Source organism: Leopardus geoffroyi, chromosome C1 (genome assembly GCF_018350155.1).
Source record: "Leopardus geoffroyi isolate Oge1 chromosome C1, O.geoffroyi_Oge1_pat1.0, whole genome shotgun sequence".
NCBI classification, from domain to species: domain Eukaryota; kingdom Metazoa; phylum Chordata; class Mammalia; order Carnivora; family Felidae; genus Leopardus; species Leopardus geoffroyi.
Genome location: NC_059328.1, coordinates 67,708,655 through 67,721,633, shown reverse-complemented (window position 1 = coordinate 67,721,633; position 12,979 = coordinate 67,708,655).

Here is a 12,979-nt window from a genome sequence, read left to right as displayed (position 1 = left end):
AATAGAATTACATCTATTAATTAAAAATTAATAATCTTCCAAAACAGCACCAGGCCCAGATAAGATCACTGACAAATTCTACCAAACATTAAATGAAGATTTTATACCAATTATCTAAAATCTCTGTAACTGAGGGAATACTTTCTAACTCATTTTATGAGCTCACTATCACCTTGTTACCAAAACCAGACAAAGACATTACAAGAAAATAAAACCACGACCACTATCTCTCATAAATGTAAATTCAAATATCCCCAACAAAATATTAGTAAAGAGAACCCAACAAAATATAAAAAGAATTGTACACTATAGTCAAGTAGGATTTATTCCCGATTTGCAAAGCTCATTCAATGTAACCCGTTACTTCAATGGGCTAAAAAAGAAAAATCACAATCATATCACTAGATGCAGAGAAAGCATTTGAGAAAATCCAGTATACATCACGATATAAAAATATTCTGAAATGTGGAAGAGAGGGGAATTTCTTCAACTTGACAAAAAATATCTTTATTAAAAAAATCAACTTTTAACATCATACTTAATGGGAAACTGCTAGCTTTTCTACTAAGATGAGGAACAAGGAAAGGATGTCCCCACTCACCACTGCTTTTCAATGTTGCACCTATTTTAAAGCAATAAGAAAAAATGCAATAAAGTATACTAATTGGGAAAGAGGAAATAAAACTTTGCTCACATGTGGCATGATTGTTTACATAGACACTCTGAAGAATTGACGTACAAACTTAAGTACAAACATACAAGCAACCCCTCCTGGGACTAAAGTGATTATAGAAAGGTTGCAGGATACCAAGTTAACATATAAAAGTTAATTGCTTTCCTTTATACCAGTAATAAGCAAGTGACATTTGAATTAAAATCACAATATTTATATTAGTAATCTCCAGAAGTAAAGTCTACAGTGAATGAAGTCATGAAGAACTAAATATTGGAGAGATATTTCATGTTCATAGATGGGAATATACCAGGTTGTCAAAATGTTGGTTTTCCCCCACTCCTTCTATTTATTCAGTGTAATCCCCATCAAGTTATTTTGAAGACATTGAAAGACTGATGCTAAAATCTGTATGAGGAGAAAAAAGACTTAGAATAACCAAAAAATGTTGGAGAGAAACAAAGTTAAAAGACTGATACCACCAGAAGTCAAGATGTAGTATAAATCAACAGTAATGAGACAGCATGGGATTGGCAAAAGATTAGACAAATCAGTGGAACAGGATAGGTAGCCCAGAAATAGAACCCTATATATATAGTTAACTCATATTTGACAGAAGAGGAAAATGGCATTACAATGGAGAAAAGATAAACTCTTCAAGAAATGCTAGAAAAACTAGGCATCTGTATGTAAAAAGAATAAAGTCCAGGGGTGCCTGAGTAGCTGGGTCAGTTAAGCATTTGACTCTTGATGTCAGTTCAGGTCATGATCTCACCATTCATGGGATCAAGCCGCCTGTTGGCCTTTGCTCTGGCAGTGTGGAGCCTGCTTGGGATTCTTTCTCCCTCTCTCTCTCTGCCCCTCCCGTGCTCATGCTCACGCTCACTCATGCTCTCTCTCTCTCTCTTTCTCTCTCTCTCTCTCTTTCTCTCTTGCTTCCCCCTGAAAACGAAAACTCTAAAACAAAAATCTAGACACCCAACTTACACAAATTAACTCAAAATTCACTACACCTAAATGCAAAAACACAAAACTGTAAAGCTCCCTGAAGATAACATAGAATATTTAAATGGCTTTTTATATACAATATAAGGACACTATCCATGAAAGAAAAAACTTATAAATTTCATTAAAATTAAAAATTTCTGGGAAAGACATTGTCAGGAAAATGGAAAGACAAACACAGACTGGGAGAAAATACTTGCAAAAGAGACATCTGATAAAGGGCTATTTTCCAAAGTATACAAAGAATTCTTAAAACTCAGTAAGAAAACAATCCAATTAAAAAATGGTCAAAAGGCCTTATCTGACATATACAGATACAAAGAAGATATACAGATGACAAATAATCATGTGAAAAGATGCTCTACATATGTCATCAGTGAAATGCAAATTAAAACAACAGCTAGCCACCGTTGCACATCTATTAGGATGACCCAAATCCAGATCACTGACAATATCAAAATGCTGGTGAGAATGTGTCACAACAGAAACTCTCATTCATTTCTGGTATGAACAGAAAATAGTACAGCCACTTTAGAAGACAGTTTGGTGTTTCCTTAGAAAATTAGACATGCTTTTATCACATGATTCAGCAACTGCACCCTTTGGTATTGACCCAAATGAGTTAAAAACATATGTCTACACAAAAACCCGCACATGGATGTTTACAGCACCTTTACTCAAAATTGCTAAAACTTGAAAGCAGCCAAATTGTCCTTTATAAGGTGAATGGGTAAATAGTATTATATTCAGACAATGGATGTTATTTCATGCCAAGAGGAAATGAACTATCAGGTCACAATGACATATGGTGAACTTAAATGCATATTACTAAATGAAAGAAACAAATCTGAAAATATACCTACTGCATGATTCCTTTATGTGACATTCTATAGAAGGCTAATTAGGGAGACAGTAAAAAGATCAGTAGTTATCCAGGATTAGTGGGAAGAGGGATGAACCGGCAGAACATGGGACTTACAAGGTAGTGAAAATATTCTCTATGATACTATAATGGTGGATGCATTCCATTATAAACTTATCCAAACTCATAGAATGTACAAAACCAAGGGTGAACCCTAAAGTAAACTATGTATTTCGAGTGATAAACACTGGCAAGACCTAAGTTTGTTTATTGTAACAAATGTGTCACTTTGGTGTGGGATATTGATAATGGGAAAATTGATGCATGTGTAAGGGCAAAAGTATATGTGATATCATTGTAACATCCTCCCAATTGTACTGTGAACCTAAAAGTGTACTAAAAAATAGTCTAAAAAATCTCATTGGCTTTATTCATTCAATTAGCATATATTTATATTTATACGATTTATATTTATATTTATATTTATATTTATATTTATATTTATATTTATATTTATATTTATATTTATATTTATATTTATATTTATATTTATATCCATGATGTTTTAGGCTCTGTGCCAGAGCTGGAGATAGAGTAGCATTCAGGATAGACATAATTCCTGCCTTAATGAGAATAGAGATATTATTCCTGCTAAGTAGGAATGGGTCAGGTGGTCTCTATTGTTTTTCATTTTTTTCTTTTTTTTTCTAGCTCTTCAAGTTTATTTTCTTCTTGTTTTAAAACTCTGCAAGGCTTACTCTTTGTCTTAAGCTTTTAGCTGCATTAGAATGTTTAACGAGGTTTATAGTCTTCTAAGTCCCTGTGACACTATTAGCATTAATGAGAGATAGGGACTATTTTTTCTGATGTTTGAGAAGTTTTCTCAGTAAGCTTATCCATGTGGAATACCTTAATATCCTGGATGTAAGTGATGAGTTTTATAGTCAGCAATGTGTGTTTTCTAGAACACAACTATACATGACTATCCTTCAGTGGTTGTAGGAGGCACATATATCTGCTATGAGTTTCAGTGACTAGAAGTAACAGCAATCAAAAAGGAAAGTGGCAGGGCGCCCGGGTGGCTCAGTCGGTTAAGCGTCCAACTTCAGCTCAGGTCATGATCTCAGAGTTCATGGTTTGAGCACCACATCCAGCTCTGTGCTGACAGCTCTCAGCCTGGAGCCTGCTTCCGATTCTGTGTCTCCCTCTCTCTCTGGCCCTCCCCTGCTCATGCTCTGTCTCACTCTCTCTCAAAAATAAATAAACATTAAAAAAAGAAAAAAAAGAAAAGTGGCTAGTTTTCTCCTGTCCAGTTGAAAATGTGTCAGTTTATGAGCTTTATCAATAAAAGAATTCATTGGAGAAAAATTATTTTTCTTGTAAGGCATGCATATACTCTGAACTAAGAATTGTTCCTAAGTGTTCCTAGAAGGACTTAGCTTTTTATTTTGACTTTCTGATCAAATTAATTCTACAAATTTCATTTAGCAGTATCTGTGCTGTACAATACTATAAAACTTAAAGTATTAGTTACAGAAAAATGTTGAAACTTATGAAATAATTTCTGGGCACAATTTTAAAAAAGCCTCTGGCCTGAATTCTCTTTCTATATGACTTCAAAATTCCTGACAGACATAGTGATTGTGAATGATGGTGCCCCTAAGCTGTGTTTATGTCCTCTTAATTTCAATGATGTTTCACCATAATAACAATATTTGTGATCATTTTAGTTGCAGTTGGATAAGAGCTTTCCTTTGAAAAACTGAGGATGGGGAGCCTGGGTATCTCAGTCAGTTAGGCATCCAACTTCACCTCAGGTCATGATCTCATGGTTCGTGGGTTCGAGCCCCACATCAGGCTCTGTGCTGACAACTCAGAGCCTGGACCCTGCTTTGGATTCTGTGTCTCCCTCTCTCTGCTCCTCCCTGACTCACGCTCTGTCTCTCTCTCTCTCAAAAATAAATAAACTTTAAAAAAAATGAAAAAAAAGTGAAAAACTGAGGAGGATATCATTAAACATGTTAGTAGTAGGATACTTCTAGGATTAAAAAAAATAAAGCCTCTAACAAGATTTTATAGGCTTTCACTTATATAATAACAAATTAATAATTTTGACTGAAAATATTTATTAAAGAATTTCTTTTGGGGTGTCTGGGTAGCTCAGACAGTTAAGTGTCCGACTTTAGCTCAGGTCATGGTCTCGTGCTTCGTGAGTTTGAGCCCCACGTTGGGCTCTGTGCTGACAGCTCAGAGCCTGGAGCCTGCTTCAGATTCTGTGTCTCCCTCTCTCTGCCCTTCCCCTGATCATGCTCTGTCTCTCTCTCAAAAATAAATAAACATTAAAAAAAATTAAAAAAAAAGAATTTCTTTCAAGAACTTATTAGCAAATTTATTATTTTTCAAGCTATAAATTTTTACTGAGAGTAAAACTAAAGATTTTTACTATATTCTGTGGTTCTTAACAGTCATTGAGCACTGGTTATAAGGCAGACATTGAGTAAAAATCAATAGGAAATACAGGAGGAAGATTCTGAATGTTCAATTAGGAAAAGAAATCTAAATATCACAGTACTAACTAAATGAAACCAAAGGTGATGGGTGCTTAGTTATACCAAGGAAGTGGTAAAGTGAAAATAAATATTTAGGAAAACAATGTCACAATCAAGGTGAATCTCAAAAGAGGATATCTATTATAAAATGTGATGTTTCATAATTTTTAGAAAGGTAATATAGTATGTGATGCATTTGATAAGAATCAATGAAATACCAATTTGTAGCATCTCATGAAGCTGAGATTTTCATTAAGATTGTTGTAGACCCTGTTATACTCCATGACTTGGAATGGATCCTCAGATCTAGTTGATTTTCACCTGTGATACATCTTCAGATTCTGTTCATTAATGTCTACTGTCTCTGCCAACTAGCCATATGATGTCTGTCTCACCTGGAATATTGTAATAGCCTTCTTCTGAGTTTTTACTTCCCTTCCATGCCAGGTCAAGGAAACCTATATAATATAGTGTTAAATTGTGGCCCTTGGTCAGGAAAGCCTGGTGTTACACCCTGTTTCTATTATTAGTTTGGTGATATTGGGCAAATTACTTAGTGTCTCTGAAAATTGAGGATTAAAAAAATCACATACTTTATATAGTTATGAATATGAAATGCATTAATGCAGGTAGAATGCTTAGTGCCTGGCATGTAATAACAGTGATTTATTCACTACGACTATGTCATAAACACGAGAAGATATTAGATACATCTGAGCAGAAAAGTGACAAAGTCAGTGCTGTTCCTGGAATATCTGCTTATAGAATCCTAAATAGGTTGATATAAAGAAGAGGCCTAGTTATAATCCCTGTACGAAAGGTGATACAATATTCCAGGCAGAAGGTGATCATTTTAGCTCTGGCTGCCATAGCAAAATACCAGAGACGGATGGCTTAAACAGTACACATTTGTCTTTCCATAATTCTGGAGGCTGGAAGTCTGAGATCAGAGTGCTAATATGGTCACTTTCTGGTGAGAATGCTCTTCCTGGCCTGCAGGTGACTGTCATCTTGCTGTATGCTCACATGACCCCTTCTTTTTTCTCTGAGAGAAAGTTGGAGGGAGAGAGGGAGGGGCAGCCTTCTTTGCTGTCTCTTCTTTGATCAGGGCCAATACCCATGACCCCATTTAATCTTATCTCCTTACAAACCCTATCTCCAAATACAGTTACATTGGGGTTAGGGCTTCAACATCTACCTTTGGGGCGGGAGGAACACGGTTCAGTCCACAGCATTAATGAAGGCTGAAAATAGGCAGTGGGAATGAGATAAGATAAATGGGAGCAATGACTCGGTTTTGTTAAAGATCGACACAATCTGACATCTGTCTGGCAAAGGGAGGAAGATAGGCATCAAATTGAAGATGACTTCAAGATTGCTGGGGTGCCTGGGTGGCTCAGTCGGTTAAGCGTCCGACTTCAGCCAGGTCACGATCTCGCCGTCGGTGAGTTCGAGCCCCGCGTCAGACTCTGGGCTGATGGCTCAGAGCCTGGAGCCTGCTTCCGATTCTGTGTCTCCCTCTCTCTCTGCCCCTCCCCCGTTCATGCTCTGTCTCTCTCTGTCTCAAAATTAAATAAACTTAAAAAAAAAAAAGCTGCTGAGGATTCAACTCAGGTTAAAAAAAAAAGATTGCTAACACAGGTGACTTGAAGAAAGTGGTGGACTCACAAGAATTAAAGTGGAAGAGAAGCAATTTGGTGCAGGAAGGTGATGGTTTTAACTGTCACTTTACAGAAAGCAGTTAAAAATTCAGTCACTAATATTGTGTGTACTAAGCATTCTATTGGGACCTTAAAAATGAGCAGTGAATAGAGGTGATTCTCTCTTCAAGGGATTCATAGTCTAGTGAAATGTTGGACTAGAACTTAGTGGAAAAGTCAAGGCTGGAGTTTTGGGACTCACACAACTTGAGGTGTTAGTGGAAATCAGATGTTTGGCAAAGAACCAGGATGATATATGGAGTATGCCTTAATTGTTCCAAATATTACTGTTCCACAGTAATTACTGCATAAGAACTGCATAGGGGTATAAATGAAACATTGAAAAAATATTTTTGTTTAAGAAAAATTTAAAAACAACTATTAGGAAGTCAGTGCAGATATTTCATGCCTAGTGAAATGAAGCAAAAATTGAATCCTGATTAACATTTGTTTTTACGGGGTGACGATGACTGTCACATGCTTCAGGTGTGTCGTGCAAGTAGTTAATATCTGATGAAACACAAATCCAGTTAATACTCTGTTCCCTCTCTTCTACACATAGTTCTTCATCTTTATCCCACAAAGGTGAAATTCACAAAGGAAACTCTTGCAATAGACGAGGAACCACAGTGTTTTCCAGAGTGGTCCCAGGAAACCTTGGTTAGTTCTTTACACAAAGCAGCAGACATTCACAGTAGTTCATGGAGATGTTAGGTTTTACTTAGGTTTCCAATAAAATTCTTTGTGACCCAGGGTGAAAGTGGGAAGTAAGCTGGGATTTTATAGCAAAGGACTTAGGGAGAGCAGGTCATAACTTGTGTTTAAAATGAACTTGTCAATGGTGAGGGGCAGTTTGTACAGCTGCAGGAGAGACTGTGGGAAAGTGTCTAGCAAGTTAATAAACGTATTGTCTTCATTCACAACTTAAAGTTGGAGAATGGTTATAAAACACTCCGTCCTCATTCTCTTCATCTTCACATGAATGGGTTAATAGAAGAAAGGATCATCATTCACGGGTCTGTGAAAATTTTCTTTTTGTCAAGAAAGAAAACTATAGACAATCCTTGTCCATCCTCTTCATATAAACAATGAAGGAGAAGATATTAAATATTTTTTATTAAAGACTTTATTTTGTACTAAAAATGTATAATTTCCATTTCAGTAGGTTCTTGTGGATGCTAAGGAGTATTTTGTTAACAGAAAATTCAAGCAAAACTTTAGGGAAAATTAAAAAAATCTATTCCAGGTGTCTTGCCCATTAACAGGCAGAGTCAATTCCAAAAGGTCTCAGTCCTGTTTTATGTGTGTATATGTTTCAAATAATAAAAGGGTTTATTGGCAACTTAAAATACATATATTGTACATTATATGATAAAAAGTTCACATTACTCTGAGTACTATAGATCTGTGCTGTCCAATACACTAACCACTAGTCATATGTGACTATTTATATATAAAATAATGTTCTTAAAAATTAAAAATTTAGTGGTACCTGGGTAGCTCTATCCATTGAGAGTCCAACTCTTGATTTTGGCTCAGGTCATGATCGCACAGTTCCTGAGGCTGACCCCGTGTAGGATTCTGCGCTGACAGCACAGAGGCTGCTTGGGATTCTCTCTCTCCTTCTCTCTCTGTACCTCCCCTGCACCTCTGTGCTCTCTCTCTCTCAAGTAAATAAACTCACAAAACATTAAAAATTTAGTTCTTCATTTGCTTTAGCTGCATTTCATGTTCTCACTAGTCACACAGTCTTGTGGTTACCATGTGGGACAGCATGGTAGAATTTATAGAACATTTTCGTCAGTGCAGAGAGTTCTACGGAATAGTGTAGTGATTGTCCAAAATTTATTTTAGGCCAAGTGCCTGCCCTGAGTATACCATTTAATGTGGAAAACTGAGATTAACTAATTAATTAGAAGTTTTATTAAAAACTTCAAGATAAGGCTAGGTTCTAGAAATAGAGTAGAACATGAGAAAAGTAAGTTGTCTTCTGTGATAGAGTTTACAGTTCTCAAAATAAATATTTTTCTAAATATCTGACTCTTCTAGGAATCATTTCTTCCTTAGGAATCAGACTGGCATATAAATTTTAACCTTGTTAAACTATGAACTTGGTACATAGGACTCCACATAATCACGTTAACCCTTTAGGGTGGTTCCTCTAAATATAACCAAGAAATCATGTCCAAGTAATTGTCAAGCAACAAGTCTTGTGATAGGCATTGTCTTCTGTTTCCAAACTGTTACACTAAATGCTTTCATGAGCCATAGATGAAACTAAGGGGGAAGGTGAAATGATCCACACGTTGTGACCAACTGGGAACTCTGCACTCCATATCTTGTTTATTGTGCCACTAATAAAGTATTATCAGAAATGGATCCTGTAGATTTTCAAGTCCTTGAGGCCAGAGGAGTTGCTATAAAGTAAACTGCAACTGGGTGGACAGAAGAAATGCTAACATGCTGCAGTGCAGCTCTCCGCAGTTCTGAATTTTCCAGCAGTAGACAGATTCACCTGGCATCTAACAGGACAACATCAGGTGGCTCTGTTTGAGGTAAGGCTCCATGCAGCCAGAGAGATGAAGAGACTAAGCCACAGAATGTGACGAGTCTTAAATATGAGTGTCCCTGGCCAAGCTTGTATTTGTTGGCACAAGGATTACCTGTCACACCCAGGGAGTTTAGTTCCACCTTTACATATGCATCGTGATGCTGTCAATGACATTTAGGGACAAATTATGAACACTCAAGAAAGAGTGTACTTCATTAACTGTCGGATGGAATCATTTTCATTGTCCTTTAGTTTTTATTTTACAGACTGCGGGAATAATGTGGACGATTATAAAGGGTTACAATGAAGATTTAATTCTGTTCATTTGCTTCTCTTTATTTGGTTCAGAGTCTATGTGTGAATGGAATTTACACAATTATCTGAATCTTTATTATGATTTCAGGAACGCTTTACCCACAGAGAACTGTTAACCATTTGTGAATGTCCCATGCTGTTTACACCTCCAAGATTTTACTCACCATACGTATCTGGGATATCCTCTACTTGGGCAACATTTTTAGTCATCCTTCATAATCAAGATCAAATTCTTTCATTCATGCACTCCAAAAATGTCTATTGGATGCTCACTACATTCCAAGCACATTTCCCAACTTAGGGAGAAACGAATGAAAATAAGAAAGCTTTGCCCTCATGAGAAGCTTACTGTCTTTGGAAGAAGCAATAAAAATAAATATACAGAATTTTAACGGCATGACTGTGTTACATGAAGAAAGCTGATACAGGGTAGAGAATATGAGTGAGTTACCTTAGGTAAGTGTCAGAGAGGCACTTTGAGGAAGGGATAGTTGAGAAAACTTCCAAATGGGGTAATAGAGTGAGCCACGGCAAATGTAAAGCTTCTAAGCACAAAAAGACAAGAGTAGTAAAAGCAAAAGTGGTGAGGAGGGCAGGAGTGAGAGAGGAACTCAGAGACTGAGGCAGAAGCCAGATGAAGAAGGGCATTTTGAGATCATGGCATTGAGTTTACACTTTATGTGCCTGGAAGTCATTGGAAATGTTGAGACAGGAAGTGATATGATCTGTTTTAAGATTTAGAAAGGTCACTTGGCTGCCAAGTGGGGATAGATTAAAGGGTCAGAAATGGAAGTCAGGAGACCAGTGGGGAGATTATCGAAGTATGAAAGATGATGAGGACTTAGTTATGGAAACTAATCAAATTCAGGATGAATTCAAAAGTTAGAGGTTATGTTACTTGCTGATATATTGGATATGGCATGTAAAGAAAAGATAGGAGCAAAAGATAAATTTTTGTCCTGAGCAATTCGATGAATGCATTCAACTAGGGTAGGAGCAGATTGTGTGTAGAGGTGTCCTATATAGAGAGTTATGCTTTAGCCATCATAAAGCCTTGAGATGCCTACAGGTAGAACTGTCACATAGATAGATGGATACATGCATTGGGAGGTTGGGAGTCAGGAGTGTATTGATGACTCTTAAAAGCCAAAAGATTGATTGAGATTACCTAGGGAGAGTGTAAATAGAGAAGAGGGGGAGGTTCAAGGACTAAATTCATGGACCCTATATCATATATAAATAGGAAAGAAAAGGAGCTGACAAAAAAGTAATCACTTCCTCCAATGAACTACCAAAAGCCCAATAATTCTATTATATATATCCCATATGTAGGATATATATTCTATAATATATATAGGTCCTACGACATAGCAATCAGTCACATTATACTGTGGTTATTTTATTTTATTCTTAATGTCTTCCTAATAGGTTTCCTATTTTTCTTTTTTTTTTTTTTTTTTTTTTTTTTAATTTTTTTTTTCAACGTTTATTTATTTTTGGGACAGAGAGACAGAGCATGAACGGGGGAGGGGCAGAGAGAGAGGGAGACACAGAATCGGAAACAGGCTCCAGGCTCTGAGCCATCAGCCCAGAGCCCGACGCGGGGCTCGAACTCACGGACCGCGAGATCGTGACCTGGCTGAAGTCGGACGCTCAACCGACTGCGCCACCCAGGCGCCCCGGTTTCCTATTTTTCTACCAAGAGTGTCCCTTCCTAAGCTTACCACATAGTAAACACTCAATAAATGTTTGCATAATAAAGGTATGGCTAAATAAATTTTTTTGTGACTTGGCCAAGAAAATTTTCATAATATATTTATGGGGAAAAATGATATAAAATAACATAGATCTATTACTGAAAGACAACGATAATGTATTTCTCAGTCAACATTTAATGTTCTTCTATGAATTCCCTATATGTATTATTGACATGTCACCAACTTTCATTTTGTTTTTATCTCGTCCATACAGATAACTCTTTTTCATTGTTACTACTTTTCTTTAGAGACCAAGCACTTTTTCCATCATGCAATTTATTTCTGTCACTGGCCATGCCTTTGCCACCCATTTCAAATACAGGTCAGTTTCCACAAGGATGCACAGTCACTGTCCATTGCTTCCATGGGTCAGACTTTCTGTGATACACAGCATATGGGGCTAAACACTACAGACTTAAGAGTATACAGGCTTTCTGATAACACACCTTTGCCCGTGGGCAGGTATCTGCAGATGATTGGCTTCAGGTGTTTGCCTGCAGGAGCTCATTGAAAGTCAATGCAAATGAGGCCATTTTGCCTAGCAGAAGACATTAACCTGCAGGAACCTTGTAGGCACAGGTGTATTTTAGGCCCACAACAGTGTACTTCTTAAACATATGTATGACATTATACATTAATCATAAATACTAGGTCAACAAAGTGAGAGACACTCAATAAAGTAAGTGAAGGAGGAGATGTGTCAAAAAGCAGAATCTTACAATTACAGGGAGTGTTTTTTGTGTCCTTATTTTGTATCCTTCATCTCTGCCCCCATTCTAGCTTTCATTCCACCATGATTATAAGGAGAGATCATTTGAAAACTAACCTTAAGGCATGTTGATAAGCAGAAAACATAACTGAACCTAAAGTAACTTATTTGAAATTCTATTGTGTTTTAAATATAAGAAATTCATTAAATTTTTTTAAAAAGTCACATAGGGTTCAAAGGCATTTTTCTATTTCTGAATTATATCAAGTATTATACCAAGTACTAAAGTTTAACAATTCAAGGCCACATTGAGCTGCAAATCTGGGTAGTAATTGAAAGGCTGTTCTAGGTTTTCTGCTTTTTAAAATTGTTAGCACTTTTAGATATATTTTATCAGTGAAAGTATTAAGAAAAAAACAGACACAAAAACAAAAACCTCACCTCCTTCCTCACCAACCACCTCATGGTGATCCTTTCCTAACCAAGAAGCCCTTCAGGGCTTTCTTAGTCTGCAATTCATGGACATACTCATGCCTAAATGTTGCCTTAGGAACTAACCATTTCACATATGTATGTTCTTTCCCCCCTTCCTCACTTACAACTTTCCTCCAACTAGTGAATGTATTCTCTATTTTCTATAGAACTTTTCACCCCGGCCTCTACAACATGAACCTGTTTCGAATTGAATTGTATAGAAAATTCTTAAAAATAAAAGGTTGCCTTAATGTACAATGGAGTTTAATGTATGTAGTATTCTTGAGATTCAAGACTGTATTGGAGAGGGTCGAAAGGAAGTTATATTGCTTTATGCATATTATGCAGCACACAAATTAAAACATATATTTGACATTTGCAAGG